Below are 22,227 nucleotides of genomic sequence, written 5' to 3' on the forward strand. Positions count from 1 at the left end.
TCCAGGGTGACAGTTTAATAGGCTCAGGCATGCTTAGATCCAAAATGAGACTGTAATATTAATATACTATTGACCAGTTATGGATTAAGCAAACTGAGGGCACACTTAAGTAAATGACTTCAGAGGGACAAGTTAATGTGCTAAGTGGTTCACAGGCAATGATTAAAAATATTTTTCATTTACTTGGAAATTAATAGGTTTCTTTAATTAATCTAATAAAGTCAGCCTATAGTATGTTACAAATTTGCTGCATGCTTTAAAGGAAGATGCCGAGTTGCTGAATCTGGAAATTCCTGAGTTGCTTATCAAAGAAAGGCAACAGTCGTATATAAAGCCAGCCTTGCAGATGGCCAAAGTTTCCAACAGGCCATCTTCTTTTCCACATGTATGGTTACATTTATCCATTGCATGAAGGCCATTATGAATCCAGAAGTTAAAAAAATCAACAGCATCAACAATCCTATATATGAATTTAGGATTCATCCAAGTATCTTTGGGGATTATTAGTATATTTCACAACTGTATCTAGTCAAATGAGCAGTTTTTTCCTCCATCAGCCTTGCATCTTTCAAATCAGATTGAACAACCAATTAAAAAAAATTAACTGCAACAAAATTTTTGCAACAACAGCAGCCTATATGCCAAGAAGTGTTAAAGCCTTGCAAAAGGAAAAGAGGCAGCAGGATGGTGAAATCAGCTAAAAACTTTGCATGTGTTTGATTTACCCAGAAGATGCTCTGATAATATGGTTATCTGAAATATATTAATAGCCTACCACTGCCAACTTTATGCTGGAGAGATTAATTTAGAAGATAGTGCCTCATTAATAGCCTTATGGTGGTTTGTATTGCAAAGGCACCGAGAGACTCCACTGGTTGAATATTGTGTCAGAATGGGATCATCCTGGCCCCCAGAGCTGTATAAACTCAGAAAATGGCTCTGTAGGTGCTCGTACCTGGATGGTTGTCAGGTAGTCGTACAGAATTCACTAAATGCTCAGAGATGGTCTGAATTTGCAGTAGATGATGGAGTGGCCATGGTCTTTCCCTGAACTCTTCATGGCATGTTCACCTCACCCAGGCCAACTGCAGTTCCTCTGGTGTAAAGTTGCACTATTTCCAGAGTAAAGGTAGATCTATCCAACTTGACTTCATCAGATCCCACTCTGGTGATTACCTTTTCTTTAGCAAATCAAAACAGAAGCCTCTGTTATCTTTTGACCCCTTTTCCCAGCACCCTATCATGTGATCATTCCCTCTTTAATGATGTTGTCTGACCTGAGAGGGCTGCCATTGTACAATTCTGAAAATCAGAAGCTCTTTGATTTAACCACTTCAAGGCCCAAAGAAACAGGGACCAAAAGGTTCCACCTTCTCCATCTCCCCCTTTTTTCCCCCTTGCCCTAATTACTGCAAGATAGGATCCTTTCTTTCTGGTTTTCCCAGCAGTTTTCAGATGCACACAGCCAAGCAAGAGATGCTTCTCTGGCATGTCTTACCTGTTCCTCAGTGAACCACATAAATCAGGAAAAAAAGGCTATCTTCCCCTGACTCACTGGGGGAAAGTCATTATCAAAGGTGTCAGACCAGCACGCTTCTACTTCCCTGGCAGAAGCTGCCATGTACTCAGTGACCTGGCAGCTGTGAGGAGTGTTTGACAGAGCAATGCACAAGCGTGTACAGTACACATTAGCTGTAGGAGGGAAAGAAGAGGAGGAGGAACAGACGTTTGACTTACTTAGGACTCCATGTTAAAAGTTCTTGCAGAATCCAGCTCTAGCTATTATTTACATCGAGCCCTCTTGCCCCAGGAACATTTGCATTGGAAAGCTTTCAAAGTTTTCCTTCCAAGTTAGTTTGGAAAAAAAAAAAAAGCTACCAGAGTTGAGAAAAACTTTTTGGACTCATTCCAGTTACCATGTATGTGGATGCGTGTGTGTCTGTTTGCGTGGCAGGCGGGGAAAGAGGAGAGGGAAATACTTTCAACTTGCAGACAGATTCTCTAGTGGGTGGAAAAGGCATTTGAAATCCATGGAGCCAGGTTGGGTTACAACTGCCGAGGATCTGGCTCAGGCAGCTGTAATGTTGTGCAGAGCTGTGGTTTGGAGAAACCTGAAGATAGCTGTACAGAAGGAAAAGCTGAAAGAGATGTTTGGTAGCAGGACCTGTTTCTTTCATGTGTGAAGGACAGCTGTGCAGCTGCAAGGAGCGATGCCTGCAAACTCATCGGATATGTGCGTTTTCTCTCTCTTTTGTGGGTCGGATCACAACAATTAACTTCTCTGAATGTTTGTGGTGAGTTTAATCTGAGGCGTGTCTACTCCTTTGCATTTGCAGCTGAGGGTGGCAAATAAAGTGGCTAAGTATTGCTGTAGGCAATTTTGTCACCAAGCCTGGAATGAGGCAGCCTGCGAGAGGCCTTGAAAAGCCACTCTTCTGAAGTAGACCACAGGTAGACAGGGCTTGCTGCAGGCAGGTTTGCAAATGTGCTTTCCCTTTTGGAAAAAGAAAAAGGAAAAAGAGAGAATCACAGTATCTTGTTTCCTTCATGTCTGAAATAAGCTGAAACAGGGCAGCTTTGCATTCCTGTGTTTACAAACATGGCTACGGTGAAAAGAGATTATCATTAGAGTTAACTTCATGGTAGTGATTCTTCAAGTCCTTTACTTCAAACGATTGCCTCCTGGATGCATTAGGGTTGCAAGGCATCACTTGATTGCAGGAGGCATGGAAGTCCATAAATCAATGGCATGCAAAGGACACATGAAGGGGAGGCAACTCTTATTCCAAGTTTTCTGGAATGTAGAAAATTCTGGATTAGAGTCCTAACGACAGCTGTGGGTCTTCAGGGGACCAGCAGAAAAATGTTAATGTGAAAACTGTGTTAAATACCATCTCTCATTCCTTGTCATCTCATTCACCTCTCCGGAAAGCCATGGTGGCATAACGAAGAGGGAGAAAAGGTGAGACTTCAGGTTTTGTTCATAGCTCTGCTGCTAACCTACACATGGACTTCCTCAAATCTCTTTGCCTAAAAGCATCTTTCCATAGAACAGGCATCTCTGTAAGACAGAGCTCTCCCTTTTTAGTATGATATTTATCTAGCATAACTTCTATATAATTATTCTTAGATAGATCACATTTCTTGGAATAAGTATTCTTCATTAAAGATATCACAATGGTTGTTATTGTCTTATAAATAAAGTATGCAGACAATGAAAGCTGCAAATTCAGTGTAATTTACTTCAGGTGATGATTTGGCCTTAGCCGTAAACCCCATACCCTTTTTTCTAATTTGGTCAAAAAAGAAAAGACATTGCTTGTCCAGCACCATCTGACATGGGAAGTGACTCAGTTCCTCACCAGCTCAGGAATCCAGGCTTTAGTAATGCCTGGGATTTGATTATGCTCACATGGCTAGTTTCTGAGAGGAGCTGGTAAACTTCGTTTTGCTTCAGTTATTAGTTTTTAAGGCTATGAAAGGTCAGGATAAACCATCCATAAATGCAGCAGCGATTAAAACCTCACTTAGCTTATTGCACAGTATGTAATTGTTCATCCTATGTCACATAATAAAACCTGATGGAGATAACTGCCTGGCGTTTCCTTTCATTTAAAGGAACAGGCATGCACTACACATACTGTTCCCTACATGCACATCAGTGCTGTTTCTGTTTAGGTATAGCTGTATATTAAAATAGGGGATATTCGAATCTGAATGCTGTAGTGGTCTGTCACTCTGCTGTTGCTAACTTTGCCTTATAGTTCTCATGAGGATTAAATAGAAGAGCAAATGTAATAATAGTCTGTCTGATGGTGATATCCTTAAAAGATGGCTGATGGCATTGCCTTTGTGGCTTACAGGTTCTCCTATTTGTAAGGAAAGTTGAGAAATGTCATCCAAGCATTTAGAGCTCCCATTTTCCTAAGAGCTCAGCTTTCAATTACTGCCAAAAAGTAGGAGCCAATTTTCCAAAGAGCTCCATATACTGAGTGCTTCTGACATAACGTTGGCTTGAAAATGTGGCTATGATAATTGTGTTAGGAGCTATGCTGAATGGATTTAGAAAAGCTGGGTGTGCCCAGAGCACCCAGAGCTGTTAAAAGTCTGCCACTGTGATACTCTTGTGCCGTCCCCTCCAAAGTACATGTCACTGCAGTACGATTCATTGCCTCTCTACGCCCTGTGCGCTTCCATTAAAAACTGGCGCTATGTTTGCTATCCAAATGCCCGCTGGTATTGCCTGCCCTCTCCCAGGTGAACTGGAACCTGGCTTCCCTAAGACTCTCATTGCTATGTAGACTATCACAGCCATAATCTCTCTCTTCTCTTTGTGTCTTTAGCAAGACAGTCTGCAAATGCAGAATCTAAACACTGCAGAAAGAAATCTGCCTCTTTTGTTCCCCAGACTCCTGACTTAGTCTGCCATTCTGCCAAAGCTAGTTACCAGCGTGGCAGCTGATAAATAAAGAACAGGCTGCTGTTCTCCCTGCACGGTCAGTACCCTGTACCTGTTAATCTACCCCTTGCTACTGAGGCCCCTTTCTTTTAATAAGTTCTCTGAAATAGTCAGCTGCTAATAGGGCTGCTACCAAGTGCCCGCCTTTTAAAAGTTCATTCTCACTGCTTGCTTTGAACTCGGCACTTCTGCTGCCAAAAATCACAGGGCAGGGTACACCAGGGAAAGGAAGTCAAAAGGGAAGCCACCAGCATTTCCAAAGGGGCTCTCAGCCAGCAGACAAACTGCTTTCCTTGCTGGGGGTTGGAGCAGAAAAGCGTATGTCAAACTCTTATGATGTTAGTAAGTGGCTGGTGACTTGCAGGGCAGGGGAGTTTTGTCAATAATGTCTAGTTTGGTTTGCTTTAAGCAGTGTCCTCCTCACAATGTGCCACCTTTCATTCAGTCTTCCCACGGAGGCGTCTGCTTAGAGCCGCCTTCCTCCCTCCTCCCAAGTAAGTACATGTCTGATGTTCTGTGTAGTCTGGAAGCAGACCTTTTCTAGATCCTCACTCAAATGCAATGACCCAGCAGATCTCTACCTAAGCAGCTTAGAACCTGAGATACCCTAAAAGAGTGTAAGTGTTCTTGCAGTCTTTTAATAGGTTAGTTCTGCTATACTCCAGAATAGGAGTACTGCCATCTTGGCCAAGAGGAGGGCGTCTACCTCCTACCTATGCTTGGTTGGATTTACAAAAATATAGGTTTCTCAGTTCCAAAATCTCCTGCCCTGCAGGCCTTAGTTCAACTAAACATGCTCAAAACACACCTACCACTCTGCTACAGAGAGCTGACAATTCAAAACGACCTTTTGCATAATATGCTGATGCTAGGAAACTTTGCAGCCAAGTAGGAAACAGTTACGGGGCTACCTGAAGAGCAAGCAAAAGAGAGTGCAATTCTGGGCAAGTGAGTAAGGCTGTCATACGGGAGAGGAAAGACTTCTGCCTTGGCCCTAGTCTCTAGAAAATTTAGAGAGCAGGAGCTGGAAAGTCAGGTCCCCTGCTCCTAACTGGGTGCCCTAGCCTTAGGCTTGGGTTTCCTCTGGCTTGTCCTCCTGTACCATGCCTTAACCATGAGGCAGGCAATAGTGTCAAATACCCATGCTGCTTTCTGTGCCCCTAAATGCATAACACGGGCGTGTAAACAGGAAGAGGATTTAAGGATTTAAGGCATAGAGGCATCCAAACCTCAGCTCTGGGCTAGGTCCTTCTGCCTGGGAGAAATGCAATGCCTTACACACCCCTCAGCTGGGCTTGCTAATGTTTTCCTATGAATCCCATTTCTCGGTGCATAATGTGTAACACAGTGTAGAGATGTAAATTAGATTTTTCTGTTCCACTCCTGAACCAGATACCTGAATTCTGCATTGTATCATGAACCCCAAGTTCCTTCCTTAGGTTTAACCCAGAGTTACTGTTTCATACTCACTCTTTGCCATCAATACCTCTTGATGAGTGCCAAGGTGAACAGCAGCCATTCATAGAGGACTGAGGCAGCAGCTACAACAACTGTTATAAAAAGGTAGTTCAGCTGAGCGGCCGATGGCAAAGAACAGCAAAGCATCTTCGAACTACAGCTGGAGCCTGAAAGACAGACAGACCTGGAGTGGAAACAAAACCTGCAGCGGTGAAAGCACCACAGAAACAGAACCTGCAAGATCTAATTAAGGCTTAGGGGCCACAGAGAGATTTGGAGGGACAATGGGCATCTGGGGACAGGGCGTGTCAAAAAAAGGAGATCAAGAAAATCATCAATTATCAGGAAGGAGCCTTGCCAGGTTAGATCAGTTGCAACTGTAGGATTTAATTCCCCCCATCACAAAAGCAATGAGGAAAACAGATGAGAGAGCCTAATATTTTGGCAGCACCTGCTGTCTTCTGAAGAGGCAGATGCTGCCAAAATGTCAGCCTCTTACTTATCCTCTTTCCTCTTTCCTTTTGTTTTTCTGATGGATTGAATGAAATTTGGGGCTTAACACAGGGCACCCGTGCCAGGGCTCTCTGTTGACCATTTCATGCAGCTTGGGTTTGCAATCGCATTTTTTACCAAATTCCCTATTGCATAACCTGGTAAATGTCTTTTTATTCTACAATTGAGCTAAAGAACACATATGAATAGCATTTGTGAAGTGCAAACAGAGTTGAAAGACATGAGCAAGAGAGATGGGCAGAATGTATGTGGCAGTAAACAATGTTTTTTACTGCAAACCCTCCCTGACACAGTGTGGTGGTGGGGCCAGGATCTGCGATCAGTGGGAGCGTGTGTGAGCTCCTTCATTTGTGGATGTGGCCTTATATGACTCCCCTGGGGCCACACAAGGATCCTGGTCAAGGCTGATGTTGGACAGAGATTCCCCAGACCCCCTGAGCTGAGCTCATTCTTCTGTGCTTGCTTCCCAGGCTTGAAATGGATGCTGAAAACATAAGGGCTACTTTTTCAAACTAATGTCATTGCTGAAAGCTTGAGTTAGAAATGTCTCAAATTCATGTCTATAAACATTTCATGTCATATTGCGTTTATATGATGTACAGCAGCAGAAATCCTTTTTGTTTCTCCTGTGAATGGGGAGTACCCAGCTGGAGTGGGTGAACGGCTATAGTGCAATACTTATCCTAAAATACTCCTGTTGAGCTGGGCTAAGCCCTCAGAATGACCTTTTATGCAATTTACAAATTTCCTGAAATTTGGATTTGCCTTGAAAAAAAACAGGGCAGGGGGAAACAGGTCACTGTGATTTTTTTTTAAAATAAATAATTATTTTCTGTTGTTCTGCAAAGAATAAGAAATTCCTTGTCCTTTTTAGGTACAAAAGAAATCCCACAGACTTAATCTGAGGCACTGCGGTATCGTTTGAAACAGTGGACTCTGGAGCAGACGTAATATTTGCACTAAGCTGTGAAATAAATAGGCATTTGAAACTGTGTTAGGATGTGAATTTCCATAGTGCCTTGAGGGACGTAATTTTTGCATTATGTGAACAGTTTGGATGAGAAGACCACGCAGTGAAGCTGAACAGCTGTATCCTGCCCACACATTGTGAAGCGAGGGAGAGGCTGGGAGCCCGAGGGAATCCTTATAAGACACCGTGTCCCTGAAGTTTTTCAACAAAGAAGTTGTGCAAAGATGCGCTGTCTAGAAATGGAGCTGGTGGGACTATCCCCCCCCCCCGCACCGTGCGATGTGGCATAAACATCAACTTCTGTCTACATGCATTTGTTTATTTATTTTGACATAAAATACCGCCTGTTGCTTTGAAGTGCTGGGAGTGATGGGTTTCATGCCTATTTTATATCCAGCTTGTGTTTTATTGCTAAGGGTGTAACACCAGGCCAGGAGGCAGTAACAGGTTGATGAAGCTGCATGGTGGCACCGGGTCCCTCCCACCCCTCCTTCGGTGAGCTGCGAGGCTGGTGGGGAACGGGGTCCCTGAGCCCCACTCCATCAAACTGACTTCTACAGACTTTTCCACTTGGTGGAGCGTGTAGGAAATCTCATGAAAAGGGAAGCAAACTTTTAGCAGTCCTGGCACCTTTTAGGGCTTGGGATAGATTTGTCACCGTGCATCTGGCAGCTGATTTGGGTTTAAGACTCTGAGCGGAGCACAGTGCACTCCCTGTGAGTTTAATTGTTTGAATGGAGGATCATTTTTAAACTAGGTGATAGATAAGCTTCCTGCCATTCACAAGGGCTACTTCTCTGCAAAAGAAACCACTGCAACGGCAACAACAACAACAACAAAAGACAAGATTCTCTGAATTATTTAGAGTTGCCAAAGGTGTTGAGATAGGAGCTAATTAAAAAAAGCTATCTGCAATGCAATGCTATAAAAGAATAATAAAATTCAAATCTCATTTGTTCCACTTCACGTTCCTTGTATGCATAAACCTCTATAAAAGGCAGCATCTGTGTTCACATTGTATGCTGAAAAGATATCACACACCCACTAATTCAATTGACATTTTTAACTGTTCATTGTACCATATATTTCCATTTACTAGATTTTTTTTAAGTCCTTTTAAGTGCATCATGTATAAAACAGGATAAAATAAGATAGAGCCGTTTACTTCCATAATGAGATTGGCAGTGGGAACTGACAGAGCATTGAGCTGTCAATTTGAGCACAAGCCATACTTGCAGGATTTAAAATAGTATTTGAAGCTTTTATACCAGCCAGTGATTGTATTTATACTGTGCTAGTTATGTGGATTTGTGTTGCAAAGGAAAGCATGATGGAGTATTATCTCATTTGAACCAACAATTTAGAGATCACTCATCTGTTATGATTTGAAATGAGATATATTATAATGTCAACAATGCCCACAACCAATTGTTAAATAATAACATTTTTCAGCTTTGGTCAGAGAACTGAGACTTTCCTTTAATTTTCAGTGGGAGGTGCTCAAGGGTGATTTTAACATGCCAAGTTGCTTATCTAATGCGAAGGAGAGTTCTGGGTTCCTTTTTTACTGTTGTTTCTTTGTGGGGGGGTTCAGTTTTGGTTTTTTCTGCTTATAGCTAAAAGGCAACCTTTTCTCCTGACTGTTGTTCCACATGGCAAATTCACAATGAAATCAATAGGAATGATTGGTTTTTAGATCCATGGCAGGACTGGCTCCAAGCATACAAATGAAGCTGGAGAACAAAGTCACCTGAGCTCTCTTACAGGGGTAAGAGGAAAACACATAAGGCTCAGAAGTGGCCTCACTGTCTCCTTTGCTCTTTCTGTGTTGCCCCAAGGCAAAAGGAGGAAAAGCATAGTGGAGACCGGCAGTACCTACAGCTCGGGGCCAGGCCCAGGTTTTGCAGCCCAGGGTGCCAGCACCGAACAAAAGCTTTTCAAAGAAACCCTTTGTCACTCTTGGGAAAAGAAGAGCCTTTATAGTAAATGCAGTGATTTTGATGGGGGGGGAAAAATGGTGAAACATCTTTTGTGGTGAAAATAAAAGTGATTCTTTTTGTTTGTATATTTACTTTTTTCCACTTATAAACCAGGGCAAATTTCCCAGCCACTGCTTTTTTAAAAGCCTTTTTCTTTTCCTCCAAAACGGGCAGGTTTAGAAAACAAACCACCAACCCAAAAAGTAAATTTGAAAGATGTTCACGCTCCTCTGTTTAAGCCTGAGGTGAACAGCCCAAGTTTGGTGTGGAAATAAAAATACCCGGGTCTGCAGTCCCAGGGGAGGTGCCGGAGCGCAGGGGAGGGAAGAGCTTGCGTCCTATCTGCCCATCTCTGCAGCGGGTAGCGTCTGAGGCAGCTTCCTACACAACCGCCTTTTGAAGCACTTAACTTGCTCCGTGCTCCTTGTGAGGAGCCGCAGGTTGCAGGCAGACCACCCACCTGCGCTATCGCACTTGGTTATCATGCGGCTGCTTGAAAGAGCTGTGAGAAGAGCCAGCCCAGCTGCTCTCCAGTCCCCCGCAGCCGGCCTGTTGGAGAGGTCAATGGGGAGAAGAAAACACACGGTCCGCACGGGACAATTATAGCAGCTGGCCCAGGGCAGCAGCAGGCTCTGCTCGGCAGTAACTTGTCCAAAAACCAGGCCGGAGCTGGGTGGGAGAGAGGAGAGGAGACTCCCGCATGCTGCAAGACTAGACCTGAGATTCGATGAGGTGCTGCGCGTCCGCAGCAAAGCCCGGCTGTTGCGTGTGAGGGAAGGTGACCCCTCTGGTCCTCACCACGCCGGGGTCGGGACAGTCCTGCAGGGCAGACCTCGCTGCTTCAGGAAAGCTGTTGGACCTGGTCATAAAACAACATGATATCTCCAGACAAACACTGCTCGCTTCTGTTGGAGAATTGGTTGGCAGATCTGTGTCTGGCGCTCTCCCCTTTCTCTGAAGGACTTTGGGAATGACCTTACTCTTTGCTGTCTGCCTGGCAGAACAGGTCCCTGCATCTATTACTGAACCTGAATTATATTAAACCCAATCTAGGTGATCTTAATAGCCTTTTCTAGCCCTAGAACCTATGAAATGTATTAACCTCTGCTAGATGAAATAATACTTTCTGGACTAATATCATAATGATTGTTTCTTTAAATATTTTAATACCTAAAACTGGCAGCCTCTGACACTTTTATTCCATTTTATCCTTCCCAGAATAAAAGATTATATATTCAATCTACACAGAAAACCACCTTTAGGAATTTTTCTCTCTCCCCCTTTCTCCTCCACCCTCCTGGGAGTCACCAGCTCAGCTGGTCATGATTTTTGATAGCTGTTTGATTCTATTAGCTAGCACTGCAGGCCTTCAAATCTTTGTGTGCATAAACTAGCCTCTCAGCCAGTTACTTAGCTTCTCATGGTTATTTTGGGGAGAAGGTGAATTGCTTCTTTCCAAAGCTGCAGCTGCTGGCCAAAGCATATTGCATTAAATTTACTTAGCACAAAGCCATTACTACTGTCCTTGGCAAGGCTCTTTCCTTCTAAATCAATTGTATTTGTCTTGTACAGTGAAACCATGAGGAATGAGCAAGCACATTTGAATTCCCACCACCAGTGAAACCACCACAAGGTAAACACACGCAAGCGTACACAAACACACACATACACACCCCACTTCTTGCCAAAACAAAGGAAGCTGCTCCTGAGTTGAATATAAAATCAGACTCAAAACAGTTTTAGCTTCATTAATTCTGTCCCCTTGCTTATTGGGATTTGCTTGTCTCTGGCAGACCCGGACATAGATGATCTGAAGCCACAGGAAAGGCTGAGCTCGTGTTTTTACAGTCCAGCAAGAAGCTGGAAAAAAAGGACAACCTTGTCTGAAAACCTGGTTTTGTTCTGCTTCCAGCTTAGTTTTAGCAACCTTTAGAGAGGTGAATGACAGCCCTGGAATAAATAGTCCACATTTTGGGGGGCTTTTTTGATCTTCCCACTGTTGTAAGTGATGTACTTTGGCATCCCAGCTCAAGCTGATGAGAGGACAACCAGCAATTCTTGAGGTTTAGAAACCTGTTTTCTTTCCACATTAGAGCAAAGAAAAAGAAAATAGAAGTGAGCTGGAGGAGGGCTGTGAATATGTCTGAATGACCCAAAGGGATCAGGTGAAGGAAAGGAAAGCGGGTGGGAGGGAAGAGCACCTGGAGTCCAGGTCCATGTCCTGCCCTGCCAAGAGCAGGTGGCCCCACATTTGGTCCTGGAAGAGAAACCCTCACCCTGGGCATGCTGGTATCTGGCCTGCTGACAAGCAGTCAGTCCCCTCTGGACTTGATCACTTACTGAGGGATGCTTTGGTGATAACATTTCACCAAATGTAGTTACAGTTCCTGTAGTGTGTGTGATGGATGCCACTATAAAACTTTGATAGCTTGCTACTTTTTGGGGGGCTTTCCACCCTTCTGCGGTCCTGAGTGATACACTGTCATGCAGAGCTTGTGGTGATTTTTTCGGAAGCCGTTACAGTGACACACTACTTACCAGAGGATGACAAGCACTTTCATCTCACTCTTGTTCTTGGAAACATGGTGCTTTTTTTTTTTCCCTTCAGTCACTCATAACACTCCATGGTGTTGTGTTCACTGAAGCGGGGTGTCAGATCTTCTCATCCTTGATGCTGTTGCTAAAAGCTAACACACACAGTTATACATTGTTTACATATGTAATGAATGTTTTTATGTTCCATGAAAAGTCAAATTGCTTCAGTAGGGGTGACAAAAAAATGCTCTTCCTCCCTTCTTCAAATTCCCCTCATCCTGGTGGCCCACTTGTAACTGGATGCCACAGGTTCTGATACCCTCGGACAGGAGAGAGCTTTGAACTCGTCTCCTCTATCTCGTGTTTTAGCTAGGGTTTTAGCCTGTGAGTTGGAGAGAAAGGGGAGGATGGGACTTCTTCTCAACTAAGAGAAAGACCTGGTCATGTTTGGGAAGAGAGGGACCTTCCTGCGGGGAGAGTTGAGGCTGAGTGCTGTGCACGGATGCAAGCCTTCCTTCCAGACCCAAGCAAAGATCCCTCCAAAGGGTCTTTCCTTTCCATTCCTGCCCCAAACATTTCTTTCTGGTCCCCACAGATGAATCCCTTCCACACCCTGCAGCATACTGCCTTTTGTGGTCCTCTTCTTTGGTGTCTGAATCTCCATGTCCATTTTGTGAGGAGGTCTAGATGATGGACATGAAGTGGGTAGGTAACTAAATGCTTAAACTGTGCCTTGTTTGCCACTGCATTTGGTCCAGTTCCTCATCCATAGCACACCAGACTGGGCTGAGGGAGGAGAGGGAGGGGGTCTCTCTCTCTCTGTCTGGGACAGCTGCACTTACCCTTTTGGTAAATGAAGCCAAACAAAATAAGACCAAGAGGGTCTCATTGGCATGTACCTAATTGCTGTGCAAGCACAGCAGTGGGTTGACTGATCTCAAATTATTTAGAGTACAGCTATGTTTCCCCAGCAATCTAGAAAACTGAAGAAAATATGATTAGTTACAACCAGATACAGCAGCGAGCAGATTATCTTTTGACGAACAATGATTTCATGCTTTGTTGAAGCAAAACAAAAAAAAAAAGCAGCGAAAGCAGGAGGGAGAAGAATGAAAACGCCCAGTTAAGACTGAGGAAATGCTGTAAATTAACAAAATATTGATCCAAAGTATTAGTTACTGGCAGACTTGAGGAAGCCAGTAGTACTTATAGGCTAGAAAACTGTTTTAGGGAGCTGCGCGACAGCTAAGCTTTTCCAGATGTCAGGGAGTTCCCATGCCTGGTGTGTACCGAAGGCAGGCTGGGCCCAAGGTGAGGCATTCGGAGAAGCGAATGCAGAACCACAGGGGTTAGCCTCTTTTCTTTTGGCTCTCATCACCTGTTGGTGGCAGATAGACCAGCGATGGTTTTCCTGGAGCTGCCCCATGAGCTGGTGTGGTGCAAGCCTCGCATCCCAGGAGGGAAAAGCCCCCAGCACCAGGCTGGTGTCGTCCTGTCGCCAGGAGCAAACCAAGCCAAGGCAAGATCAGACTTTGCACAATCAACTGCCCTTTTCTGCCATACGTTGGCCTTAGGCTCAGGGGAGTTTGGGTCTGGCAGCTTCCCGAGAGGGAACAGGTTAGCTGTTTGCTGAGAAAAGCTTTTGAAAGCTGGAAGTCAAAACCTGACAGCAAAACTCCTGTTATTCTTGCCTGACTTGTGGTTTGTGAGTGACTCAATGTCCCATCAATCCCCTTTCAGTCCAGCTCAAAATAGCACAGGCAAGTCAGCTAATAGTTTTGATAACAGCAATTTTCAAAGCCTCAGCCACAATACAATCTGAGGACCTGATCCAGAGATAATTGAAGTGTTTCCCTGTATCGAATCCGAGCCTAAAATGGCAGAGCCAGAAAGGGAAAAATAAACTCCACAGAAGTGAATAAAAACATACTTGAATTCTGGAGGCAGCTCAGCCCGGCTGCTTTCGTGCAACCAGTGGCTTTTCGATCCTGTTGACAATGCGGCTGCAGGCGCCAAGCACGCCAAGGCTGAACATTATTATGGGAAGAGAGGCTTTCTCAAAGCTGCATCGTTTTCTTGTCAGAGGTGAGCATCAGCAGTGACTTTGTGCTCCAGGCACATTCATGCTGCCCTGTTACAGTGACAGGTTTGAGTGAGATGGAGCCTGTGCTCTGAGAGCAGAAATCTATTTTGCACCCCTTGTAAAATTGCTGCCCCCTTTGCCTGTCTACTTGCTTAATGGGTTTTCTTTCCTACCATCAGGAGCAGGTACAGCAGAGAGCAAACTTTGGGATTGCTGTATAATGCACATAGATTACCTGTTTGCTTTTCCCACCAGGCTCAGAAAGTTGATTAATTTTAGATGGACTAAGGCTGATTCAAAGCCTGCTGAAATCTGTAATAAATCACTAAAATGAAAAAATAATTCCACTTACAACAGTGGCAAAATGCCCTTTGACATCTGTAGGTGGGCCAAAATTCCACTTCAAGCACCTGGATGCTGAACCACAGTTAATGAGGAAACAAATTCATTAGCAGTTAAAAAATACATCAACAAGGGTGAAAAGAGATTTTGTAAAAATATAAAGCAGATGTCATTTGTTCTTGTATTTTATTTCTACTCTTTACACAGGGTATTTTCTTGCTTACTTGGCACAAGAAGGAATCTCAGTGCATTTTACGACCTGGAGAGTTAAGTTTGCATATCATCAGCCTGGAAGTACCCAATTTTAGCATGCCATAGAAAACATTCAATGCAGCTGTTACATTTCTGCTGTATCGTGAGACCTCTAAATGTTCTTTGCTCCCAACATGAAATGAGTTTGCAATGTTGAAGATGCACAGTTTGTGAGCAGGCTGGGGTGTGTGTGCATGTGTGTGGGGGGACACCTTTCTCCCATTTGCACTTTCATTTATGCAGCAGATGATGAGTCATATTATATAATTACATAGATAGAAAGTTACTTGATGTTTAATTTTGCCTAGACAAATGTTAGTTGCTTCCTAAGCAGTATTTTCTCCCTATCAGTATCTTCCTAATAGCTGTGGATTTTTAATTACTGATAATTAGTATTTACATAGAGCCTTTAGCAAACAATTCCTGAAGTACTTGTAGCAATTACATATGTAAATTGTTATGAAAGAAAAATGTTTGCAGCTTAATGAAGGCAAAGCTGGGGAAGTAGGCAGTAAGCAGAGGTCAAGTTTTAATGTTTAAAAATGAGGCAGAGGTAGGACACTTTCCTACACTGTCAGATGAAACAGAACCGAACAATCAGGAATTTCTGTGTAACATTTTTTCAATATGGACAGAAGTGAGGACAAGTTCTTTTGATTCTGATTTACTGATGCTGACAGAAACAGTTGGAAAATATTTATGATGTGATGCCTTTTCTTGCATGGACTTAGTGGTCATATAGAAGGGTTGAAGGAAATGTCTTGCTGAGACATTGGTCTCTGCGTGATACTGTCAGAGCACAGATGGATTTATAAAACAAGACACAGATGAAACAGAACTGAAGAATTTCTGCAAATCTCTTGGTTAAGAGTCCCTGCACAATGCTGAGTTCCCAAAGTCCTTTCTCAGATTTGGGGCAGAGCTGAACATCAGAAATATCCATCACAAACACAGTTCAGATGGATAAAGGGAGATAACAGACTCACAGCACATGTGTGGAAAGAGATATAACCCTTTTTCTGGACAGACTGCATAATTCCTGCCTATCACATCTAGCTCTTGCTTCAGCCACATCTCTAAGACTCAGACCCACAACAGTGTCTGTGACCCCTAAATCTCTGCACGACTCTTGGAGCTGAGATTGTTGCTGTTACTGAGCTCCTCTGTGCTCACACAAGAAGGCTTTTTTTTTTATTTTATTTTAAATGTTAGAAAAGGAAATTTGGATTCATTACTTATTACAGAGATAAAAGCTTAAGTTTTTTTCTCCTTGTGCATGTTTTAGGAACCTGCTGAGCTGATCAGCTCTGTCATCTGATGAGCGCTCTGCAGTGACATGAGGAGTAGATGAATTAAAGGCTTTGTCTGCTGCTTGTTCTTTCTCTTTTTAACATCCCACAAGTCCACCAGGGACAAGCAAATAAGAGTCCAGCCCAGGTCTCCCCAGCCACATTTGCCTTGTCAACAACTGCCCAGGAGCAACCCATGTGACCCTCCCTAGATCATATATTCCATTAGTATAAATTATTAAAATGAAATATTTTACAAGTGGCTACAGACCTATTCTAAATTAATCCTTTTATTCCATTATGAGGCAATAAACCTTTACATTTCTGAGAGCTCTTGTCAGACATGCTGCTTCACTCGGGAATAAATATATTCAAAGGTTGGGAGGCTCTTCCTCTATCCCACTACATTCATATTAATCAGGCTCGCCAGCATGTGACTCTGCAGATAGCAATCATCAGATGTGTCTTCCTGGAGAAATTCGGTTTACAACCCCACAGGCAGCACAGATCACATTAGGCTCAGGCGCTGGTCTTCTCTGGGGCGGTCTAAGTGCTCTGGCAGTGCAGGCTGGACCTGCAGCTGAACTGCAGCGTAACTTCACAGAAAATAATTTGCTGTTGCCTGATTGGTGCCTGTTACATCTGTAGCGGGAGCTGGTTAATCCAAAAGGCATGCCAAGCTTCCCAAAGCTGCGATCAGAGGCAGGCTAATCTCTCGCTGGCAAAAGCACGGCAGATAGAGACCGAGGACTGAGCTAGCTCTGTGCCTCTGGCTTCCCGATGGCAGAGGATTACTTTCTTCCTCCATTGTAATACTCTGATGGCCAATATTGCTTGCTGCTGTAAAGAACCAGGAAAGCAATGAACCAGCTCTATTTCATTTTGTACCTGTAGGTGAAACATTTTTCAAACATTTCATGTGAGTATTCTTATTTGCTTTTGGTACATAGCATAGTGGCATTTACACAAGCAGATTCTTCTTAGAGTTGAAACCAGAAAGATACGGATTTTTAAAAAAACATCCGAGTGAGGGAGTTCTAGATTGGGGCTTTCAAAATACAAGCTTTCTGTGAAGTCTCATGCTGTAAGCGTGTGTGTGCATGTGTGTGTGCATGCTTGCTCAGAACGGATGCCGGTGGTAGGGGTCAGATTCATCAGGGATAAAGGGGTTCCCTCTCAACCCTCCAAAGCAGTTTTTAAGCACCCTGTCCTGACAGAACAGTAACCATTTGTTTCTGGAGGAGGGAAGAACACAAGATGCTTCTGTCATCTCACCAAATCCCCTTGCCTGTTTCTGTCACCCTGTCATGACAATGCACCTACCAACGGAGGAGAGAAGGAGCTTGGCTGAGGTGGACTTCTCACTTCGACCCATGGCTTGGCCTCACACCTGGACAGGGCACCTGGACCTGTCCATCCCACTTTTGGAAAAGCAGCACTTTCCTCCTAGCAGTTCATTAGGTCCCAAAATGCAAATATGAGCAGCCTGTGCTGGAGGCAAAGGCTCAAACCCCACTGACAGTACGTGACAGGAAATGTATAAAGGAACCATAGGAACCATCACAAAAATCAAACAAAAATGTCCATTTTAAAAGAACAGTTTTGAAGTTGCAAAATCAAAGGCTTTCAAATTTAAGTGAAGACATATTATCCAGTTGTCCATGCAGCTTTAATCTCATGCTCATTTTTAGATGATATACACTTTCAATAGGACTTTTTTATTCAGAAGGAAAAATTGTGGGTGAGCAGAAATCTGACATTTCTTAATGTTTGAGTGCCATCTAAATTAGTTTTATTTAGCACAGTTCTGGGTATATGCCACTGTACATAGTTATTCCAGCTTTTTTAAGCAATGGGAGACTATCACTGGTAACAATGTGAACATAGTGATCTAATGAAGTTGGATGAAATATGAGCTGAATAAGTCTCTTTTTCTCTGTCGAGTATAAAGGAAGCACAGGAATACTGGACCATCAGTCTCCCCTTTTTCCTGGGCTTTGGCTCCTATCGCCTCAGGGCTATGGTGAGACATCTTTATAGTTCTGTTACTGTGCACACCTAGATGTACTACAGCTTGGATGAGATGAAAATTTGGATACCTGCCTCCTACTCAATGGACTGTTAGATGATACAATCTGATTATTGCAGGCTCGCTAGTTGCCATGAGGCTGCAACTGAAGCCATAACCAAGCCATATCATGTCACCTGGTAGGGTTTTGCTGATGAGAGCATGGATGTGAATTGACTGCACTTGTTCCTGGAGTATATCTACCTGCTTAACCATCTGTCCGCAGGTGTGCTGCTCATTTATCTCCCTCCTGCCCACCTTGTGAGCTTTGTGTACTGGGTGGGGAGCAGTGGGAAGACACTTGGAAGTCTTATGTGCAGACTTGAGATAATAAAGAGAATACAAAATTTTCAATTTCTTTCCTCTGTTTTTTTCTTAGCCCACAAAGGGCTGGCAGTCAGATCTCACACCCCTCAGCTCTGCCGCTGGGGCAGGGCATCACGCTTCGCCCAAAGCACTGTCCTCTGTTCTCCCACTCTTTGTCAATACTACCACTACAGACCATCATGTAGTTTTATCTTCCTGTACCAGGGATCAGTGGAGAGCCTTGGGTCAAGATTTCCAAAGCTAACTAATGATAATGAGTGTCTTAATTTGGGGTTTAAAAGTGTGGAGAAACCATAAAGAGGAACTTGCCTCAGAAAATGCTGAGTAGAAGCAGCAAGGAGCACCATGAGTACCTCATCAATGTGCATCATGTCATTCCTGATGTATAAGAAATGATTTGATTGATTTAAACAGAATGGCTCTATTGGTCATTTTCACTCTTGTCCCAGCAGTTATTTACTGCAGTTTGTCAGCTGCTAGCAAAATAAAAGCATATGTAAACATGTAATGCTCAGTGGCTTCTTGTCAGCCTGTCATCCTAGAATGGCTGTTCATCTTACTGCACTTTACCTTTCTGCAGCAAAAGGAAAACATTCCTCGACCTGACACCTTAAACCGTATATGCAAGAATGAAGAACAAGTTCTCCATTCCCACAAAGCGTGCCTTGGACTCTTACTGACCTAATTTTTAGAGACTAGGAGATGTTTCTAATGTAGCACCTGATGTCAAAAGAGAGTATATAAAAAGTTTCTTCATTAACAAACACTTAATTGTCTTCCCTTTCAGCAGGTCCCTGCTCTTGGGGCTCTCTTCATCATAAATTTTCTCCATCCAGCCTACTCAGCTCCCAAGCAGCGACAGTATTTCTTTTTCTTCAATTGAAGTATTGATAATCAAATCAGCATTTAGATAATAAAGCCCTTAATGTTCTGAGCAATTTTTAGACAGCTGAGGCAAATTTTGCCATCATGAGCTATGATTCCTTTCTGTAACAAACAATACATCTGGGTTTGAATTAAAATGGGGCCTATCTTTGGTGTGGGGTGGGAATGTAGGCAGCCAGTTAATTGAAATCTCTTCCCATGGAAGGGATGCAAGGTATTTTTTCCCCAAGAGAATTTTGTTTCAAAAAAAAAGCCAGGAGGGAAGAACTCTGTATGAGAGAGTGTTGGTGGTACATTCAGTCATTTTCCATGAGTAGTTAGTCTCTTGTCATATTTACAGACAAGTGAAACTCAAATGCATGTCAGCTATTGAACAGTAATCAACTGAGTAGTGCACCTCCTTTATACTGAGGCTTATAAATCTTACTCTATGCCATTATTGGTGTAAATGGAACAGAAGTATTGATTATTTGCACCTTTGTTCCGACTGGGATATTTACTGCAGTCAGCTGGCTGCTAGAAAAAAATGTATGTGATAAATTAAGATTATGGTACCATTCTATCTAGCAAGTGATTGCTTCTGTAGAAAACAGAAATAAGCATCATAGCTATAAACAGATTATTACGGATGAGTCAAAATTACATTTAACTCATTTTTACTAGCCTGACAATAAAAAACTTCTTGGAGAAGAATTATTCCCCAACAAGACTATTTTATTGCTGATGAGACAGGCGTCGCCAATTAGTGTTTACTAGGATATTTTTCCTCCTTACAGAACAAACAAAAAAAAAAAGTTCTGAAATGTTTGAAACAGAGTTAGGATATGGGGCTGAAGAGAGGCTTAAAGTGTATTAAAGTAAATTTATAGCAATCCATTTTACTAGCTGAAATATCACATCTCTATATATATGTATCCGTGTGTGTGTAATTATGCATGAAAAATGAATTTTATATTTCTTTACCCATATGTATATGCATATCAATTATCAGGATGCTCCTTACTTGATATACTGCATTTTTACGGTAAATTGGAAGCAGAATGACTGCATAGCTGAAGGCTTCCCAACAGCATATGAAAAATTGAATTTGTGACTTTAGGTTGAAGCAGAGGATCTTGCCTCTTCTGCCAAGGGAGAAATTGGGAAGATAAAGAGGCGAAGCAGTGATGGAGGGCTATGGAGAACCTCTAATGATATTTATCTAAGGGTATTGCTGCTTTTGTGTTTGTTGAGAGAGTGAGGAGAGGAGCTGGTGACTATTGCTTCTTGGCTCTTGGAGCAGTGGCTGCCTCACACTTAGGGGTAGCCTGGCCCCACGGCTGCTTTCCCACCTCCAGCACTGAGATACCCCCAGCTCACCTGGCCTCTTCCTACAACTACTCCAGGTGCAGGAAACCTGTCAGTCTTTCATCTGCAGCAAATGCTTCTGGCATTTCTAACTGCTTACACAATTTCATACAAACTGAACATTTAAAACAAATCTATCATTGTATACGTTCTTCTTTTCGCAACTCTCAATCCTGAATTTAACTGAAATATCCTGAGTGATACCATCAGACCTTACAGGATCAGAAATGAGACTGTAGGCAGAGGAGGTTCCTATTAGTGAAATATAAACTGCTTGTACTTCTGGCCTTGGGAGGATGCATGCATAAGGTGGTCATGGTTGGAGCAGCTAGTGTTGTGTACAAAGAAAGTCTGGCTGTACAGCAAAAAAGTAGAAATAAGTAAACCTCACCAAGATAAAACAACAAAATCAAAATTGCATTTCTGAAGGAAGCCATACACTTGCCAAAGGCTGATACTTGGGAAGGGAGAGGCAGAGTGGACAGACATTCTCCATCCCCCCCCAGTGAACTGGAATTGCTCACATGTTGCATTCCTGTCTGGGTGGAAGTAACCCAAACAAACCTGGCAGATGCAGGATCACACCAGGTGACCGCCAGCAGCACCTGTAGTGCTGATATATTGAGAGAAAGAATGGAAAATGACCTGGGTTAATCAAATCTGAATACCGGGTCATAACGTTGAAACAGATTTTGAAAGAATCTAACAGGAAGATGTTAAAGAAAAATGGGATTACAATGTACCTTGATTTTACCAAAAAGTAGCTCATAACAGACTAGCCAATGGCTTTCGTTGGTAAAATTATATAGTAGATCTTGTCTATCTGGAGTCAGGGAAGGTATCAGTTGCACCATCATGTGGGAACTATGAATAAATGGACATGATGGGGATTCACAGAAAAAACCTCGGGTAGGTAAGGACCTGGCTCCCAGGGACATGGCAACAGAGAATGTTAAAGGGGAAATATAAGGCTGCAGAAAGGTCATTAGTGGAGTTCCTCAACGAAAAGGTCTGGCACTGATTCTCTTCATTATTATCATTAATGAGCTTGGCAGGACTATTAGGAAATTAACTAATATCAAATGCAACTTACTGATGACAAGGTGCTGGGAGGCACTGTTAAAGGAGAGAAGGAGTGGACTGGCACACAGAAACTGGGCTGACCTGAGAATTACATTCAAGAGCTTGAAATCAAGGTTGTGCATGAGGGAATAATAGTTCTATTACACGAGGAGCTCATAATGTGGAAATGACCGTGAGGTGAAAAAACAAGACTGCAGAATATTACCATAATGCAGCAGTAGGGTGGTCAAACCCACTCTCAAGATACAAGGGCAGAAGTGTTTCTAGCAGTGAGAGGGAAGCACAAGCAGAGCTATACAAAGCTCTTGTACCTTGCCCGAATACATTGTATGGTCACCATAAAGAGAGATGATTTCTGACTGGAATAGGCACAGAGAAGGGCAAAAAGCAGGGCTGGGGAAAGCAGGACCTACTTTATGAGAGGAGACCAAAAAACTTGGATTGTTTAGCTTAGTGACACAAAGAATGGTGATGGCTGCCATGTAGATGCATTTATGGGCTCAGCATAAGGAGGGAAAATATCTTTTCAAGGTGAAGGACCTTCTTGGTATAAGCCATATGGGAATACACTTATTTTGGGATCAGAAGACAGCATCTGACCAACTCAGCAACCAGATTGTGAAACAAATTCCTGATT

The sequence above is a fragment of the Harpia harpyja genome, chromosome 3 (assembly GCF_026419915.1).
Source record: "Harpia harpyja isolate bHarHar1 chromosome 3, bHarHar1 primary haplotype, whole genome shotgun sequence".
Taxonomy (NCBI): Eukaryota; Metazoa; Chordata; class Aves; order Accipitriformes; family Accipitridae; genus Harpia; species Harpia harpyja.